The sequence below is a fragment of the Elgaria multicarinata genome, chromosome 9 (assembly GCF_023053635.1).
Source record: "Elgaria multicarinata webbii isolate HBS135686 ecotype San Diego chromosome 9, rElgMul1.1.pri, whole genome shotgun sequence".
NCBI classification, from domain to species: Eukaryota; Metazoa; Chordata; class Lepidosauria; order Squamata; family Anguidae; genus Elgaria; species Elgaria multicarinata.
In genome coordinates this window covers 33,640,455-33,646,455 of record NC_086179.1, presented here as the reverse complement: position 1 = coordinate 33,646,455, position 6,001 = coordinate 33,640,455, and positions in this window count along the sequence as shown.

Genomic DNA, 6,001 nt, shown 5'->3' with positions numbered 1-6,001 from the left:
GCCTTTATTCACCATTTATTTACTCTGGCTTTTAAATCAATTGATCATATGCTGCTCCATCTTACTGCTTTTTGTATTGTTTTATAGTGTTACTGTAGTTTTAAAATTGTTTTAGTAATGTATTTTAAAAATAGTTTTGTTGTAGTTGATTTTTTAAAAATAGTGCTTCAGCTATTGGGCAGTATAGAAATGAAATAAATAAATAAATAAATATTACATTTGTTATTCTTCATATTGGTATCTGAAAAAAATAAATTCCCCAAAGCGGGGCCAGGTTTGAGCCATCATACACTGTTGATTCCCTTGTAGCACTTACGTAGTTCATACCTTTTTTCTTGTTCAATGCAAGACTGATGCAGACTTTTTAAAGGTATGCATTTCTCTGGTGGGAAATAGCTCGGAACGCAATAGAGATGGAACAGGCCATATGGACTGAACTCTCATGATTCCTGCAGCACAATCCTATGCAACATTTTAGGCAGAAGTTAGTCCCACCGTGTCACTGTGCAGATTTGCACAGGATTGTGGCCATAGAATGGCTGTTTCTTGTAGATTCTTTGCATTTGCTAGACAGTGTGAAAAGTATGCATTTGCACATGGTTGGTTGGGTCATGCTAAGAATTGTAGTCCAACACATCTGGAGGGCAAAAGGTTGCCCTATTGTATGTGACTTGCCTGGAAGAAGAGTTACCATTAAAAGTCACCTAGCTTTGGGACATCTTATATGGGATGGTGTGTCGGATCTCCTCTCAGCTGGTCCTTCACTCCCTCCCCAGGCTTAACCCAGATGCAGCGTTCTATCGGACTATGAAATGCAGTTTTCATTTTGGTCCATTTCATTTATTATGTACCACCCCATTGCAAAGCTCTTTTGGCAGTTTACAATGATAAAAACCCTTAAAAATACAATATCGTACATAATATAAAAAACTATTTACATACATCGACAATTATAAATCCCAGGACCCAAGTTTTCCCCTCCTTAGGACCAATGACTGGAGGATGCTTTACATAAGAACATAGAAGTGCCCTGCTGGATCACACCAAGAGTCCATCTAGTCCAGCACTCTGTTCACACAGTGGCCAATCAGCCATTGGCCAGGGACCAACAAGGCAGGAGATGGTGCAACAGCACCCTCCCACCCATGTTCCCCAGCAACTGGTGCACACAGGCTTACTGCTTCAAATACTGGAGATAGCACAGAACCATCAGTTTTACATCTGATTCCACACCTTTCTGACACTGTCTCTGCCTTCATCCTCTGCCTCCCCACACCACCCCAATATTACACACTGCTGTAGTCTTGTTTCCAACCAGTCACAAGGCACAGCCAAGTGGAGCCAGCATATCAAGTATTCCTCTTCTACATCTTCCTCAAATGGCAAGGGTGAGAAATAGGAAACACTCAAAGCTGACACTACTTCTTTTCATTGATTCTTCCTCATGGGATGGAGAGTCCTGAGCAGCAGTGCCCTCCCCTGGTTAGAGAAGATAAGAAGAAGAAATGGAAGGTGTGGTCACTGGTTCATAGTTTCATCTTTGGTGGGGATGTTCTACAATGTGGGATTTTTGGAACATGGCTACTGATCATTGTCAGGAATTTCTTCATGTTAGACCACTGGTAACTTCTAAAGCAATGATCCTGGATTCCTCCATAAAGACCTCCTTATACAGCTACAAAGTCAGGTGTTGCATCTCATTGGAAGTTTCCAAAACAACCAACTAAAGAGCAATGGATTGATATAATTTGGGAGTCTATGAGTATGTATAAACTTACTCGGCAAGTGCAATGAGCTAGGAATCCTAACTTAAAGAATTATATTATGGCACCATCCTTTCCATTTGTTTCCTATGTTTAAGTTCTTAAAGCCTATAATAAAATTCCAACCAAGTATAGTTACATATTTTCTGATTAATACCCACATACCCACAAAATGGCATACACTCACACATGCTCTTTTTATATGTTGTACAACTTGTATATTTACTTAAGTTAGTATTGTGTTCCTACTTAGGATGTTTTACTGTTGATGTTCTACACACATATCAGTTAGAGACTAAGATTCATAATTAATGAATTCCTTTGTTTCTTTAGTGGTTTTGATTTATTATTGTTTATGTTTTCACCCTTTTTGTTGCCTTATGGCTAACCTCTGAAATTTATTGTCTGAAATGTATATGGCCATCAAAGTAGGCATGCTTGGGCATTTTCCAAGGGCTCACATCTCAGCAGGGCCCCTCTGACAAAAGCCCCCTAGTGTTGCTTCTCCTCTTCACCATTCCAACCTGCTTGTTCACCTGCCTCTTGCTGTACTCCAGACAACAGTGGTGCTGAGCAGGAGAAGCTGGGGTGCCACTGCCTGCTTTCTCTCCGGCTCTCTCTTTCAAGCAAGCAATTAGGAAGAAGGAGGAGGAGGGAATGCAATAGCAGCTGGTGTCAATGGAAGTGAGAAGGTAGGCCATTGAGGAAGGAGGCCCATTGAGGGTAGAGATTATGAATTTTAAGATGACTGGCTCTTATTTTAATGTATTAGTTTTACATGTTTTAATCATTTTTATGTATTTTATAATAGTTTTGTATTTATGTTGTTCCCCGCCTCGATCCACAGGGAGAGGCGGGTAAGAAATAATAATAATAATAATAATAATAATAATAATAATAATAATAATAATAATTCCATTCTGGGAATGAAAACTTGAGGGAACTATCCAAGGTGATGAACCCTATCCCCCAAATGGGTTCAGCAACTTGAATAGCTCCTTTAGAGTTCTGACTGGTTCTGACTGAATCCCAGGGTAGAGTCAGAGCACCACTGACATCGGAGCCCCAGGTCTCCACTGATGAGTGCAATCCTGTGTGCATAGATTTCTTGCAGTAAGCTCCATTCAATTCAGTGGTGTTTACTTCTGTTCATAGAAGTTCACTTTGCAAAACACACTGAAATTTAGTAGAAGATATTCAGCTTGCTGAAATGCAACCTTTAGATTTTAATGAGGGTGTAAACAATCTTGCAAAGAGGTGTTGCTATTTATTATTGCCAGGATGAAGTAGAAACCTCATTAAAGGAAAGGAAAGAAATACCCAGCCTCTGCTTGATTAGATTCCTCATTCTCTGACTTCTTCAATGCTAAAAAAAATGTCACAAACAACAGTAAACCTTGAAAGGTTCATTGTCACATCATTCACTTGCCAGAACAAGGAGGGTCTATTAATTACCCTCATGCACTGGCAGATGACATCACTATTCTTAAAAAAAAGTCCTGAAGATGTGCTCCTCTGCATTCCTCCTCTATGACACTTATAATGAATATCATCATCATCATCATCATCATCATCTTCATCATCATCAGATTCCAATCGCACAAAACATCCCAGAGACTTGAAATGTTTTTACTTGCTATCAAAATATATATAGAGAGAAAGTGGCTTAATAATAAGCCAATGTCAGTAGGATGTTTCATAACCCAGTCCCCCCACCACTAAAAGACCCTGCCCTAAGTATTACAGATTCTTCTGGAACAAGACCTCGTTAACTGAATGTGGGACCTTGGATGGTGGGTATCATGGGTGGGCACCACATAGCATCCATGGCCTTGAGTGTGGTCCCTGCCACATGCACCACTGTGCTGCCAAAATTTGGTGATGGCAGAAAAAATATTGGGGGGTTGCCATTGAAATTCAAACTAACAATGGTCCATTTGAATCTCTGTAGCAGGGTGCTGCTAAATTTCAGTGGTAGATTGCCAATACTTCTGCCAGCACTGTGCTGCTTAATTTCGACAGTGCAGCAGAAGCAGGAGTGTGGCCCCCCAGAGGGATCTGGGAACCCCAAATTGGCCTCCAGAACACCCAAAGTTGCCCACACCTGGGGTATATATTAGCTACGTGGCACAGAGTCAGCAAAGCATAAGATCATCACAACTCTCCTGCTGACTGTGCCAGGGGAAACACTTTCTCATCCTTGCTGTAGAATTGACACTTGCTCTCAACATTCTGCCAAAGCAGTGGGTAGGACTAGAGAAAGGTCTGAAATGGGTGGGCAGGTGGGATAAAGAGATCATTAATGGAGGCTAATGGGTGATAGTTCTTAAGAACAGAGAGAATGATTGCAGGGAAGAGATCTTGAGAGGGCACTGAGAGAAAGATCTGCAGACTGAAGGGCTTGATATTGATGGAACAGGAAGACGGGAATTTTGCAATTACTTTTTGTGTTGAACAATCATTGATGTTACAATGCTGCCTTCAGAAAGGTCAAAAATATGGTGAAAATCCACATCACACTTCATCTGCTCCTCCATGGGGATGGAATTGCTTCACCGTGGCTCTGGAGCTAACACATGACCAACCGATAACCTGCAGTATTGTCTGGGAATTACTTGATATGAAAAAGGCCATTGCAAGCATTAATCATGTGATAAAGTAATGTTACCAGAGCATAGTAATTACTAATGAAAGCCATTATTGAAAGGATCAAGTGATGGCTGCAATTATCACATGAATAATTCACACCTTTAGTTAAAACAGACCAATTTGCTTTTAAAGGCATGGCCTTCATCAGTGCTTCATCCCTCCTTAGATCATGATCCTTAAACCTTCCAACACAAGCACCTGTGTGACCCTCTAGCAGAAATGGCCATTTCCCCAACCCCAAATACCGCAGAGATGGGATATTTGGGGGCATTTTCCATCCCTATCCCCTTCCACGCCATACTCCTAGCACTGCAGCATTCCACAGCATGGTGGCAAAAATAATGGGTAGTTTGCCACTGATTTTTGACAGCAAACCACTATGGAGTCTTAGGAAACAAGCTAAGTTTGGCCTTTTTAAGGCTTGCTAGCAATTCATCGCTAAAATTCGATGGCAAGCCACACACACACACACAAACACACACACACACATCTATCTATCTGCCATGATGCTGAATTTGGGGTGTGTGTGTCATATGCACTGCCTACAGGTCATATGTTGGCCACTCTCACCTTTTAGTGTGACGTCAAAAAGAACCAAAGAGGTGTGCCAGGATGGTACATGGTGGTAAGGAGATAGGATGGTCACTGCCACATTGCCTACAAAAGAGGAAATCTGTCACCAAAAAAAGAGGATAAAATAAAACACCAATTTGAATAAAATTTGTATATGCAAATATGAATAGATGCATATTTAGAAAGAGTTGTTGTTGTTGTTGTTGTTGTTGTTGTTATTATTATTTCAATAGAAATTCAGTCCATTTCACCATAGTGGCCAAGACTATGACCAGGCTACCTATGTACCTGCTTAGTCTGCTGTCCAAGTAGCAATTCTGGATGGGGCGACGGCGGCAGAGCCTGGTAAGGGACCAAGGGGGAGGGGGGCCTTACCTGCCTCCGTCCGTGGTCCGTCGGCGTCTTCAATTGAGCCCGCGGTTCAACCAGGAAGCAAGCGGCCCAGACTTCCTGGTTGAACCGCGGGCTCAATTGAAGACGCCGACGGACCGTGGACGGAGGCAGGTAAGGGAGAGGAGGGCGGGGGGGGGTGTTACCGGGCCCTGCCACTGTCGCCGCATGGGCGACAGCGACAGCGGCAGGGCCCGGTAAACCCCACTTACCTTTCTGGCGGAGCTCCAGATCGAGGCGAAGGATCCGCCTTCACCTCGATCCTCTTCGCCACGCTCCGCCGGCCCCCCAATCCTCTTCGCCTCCACCTTAAGGCCAGGCAAAGCCCCCCGCTCCGCTCCTGCTTCTCCGGTCTGATTAGAAGCGGAGCACATTCCTAGTAACTGGTACTCTTCAGGGCCAGCCTGATAGTAGAGGCAAGCAGCCACTTCAGGCAGCAGATGCTGAGGTGGGGAGCAACAATGAGGTGCTGGAGGACAGAGTTGTGTGTGACAGTCAGCCTGTCCTGTGCCCCTTAAGCTGCCCTATTGCTTTCAGGTATAGAGTGCTTTCCCATCACCAGTGTTTAAGTACAGTTCATCTGCCATTCCTATCAGCATCTGTAATATGTTGAATGAGGAGGGGGC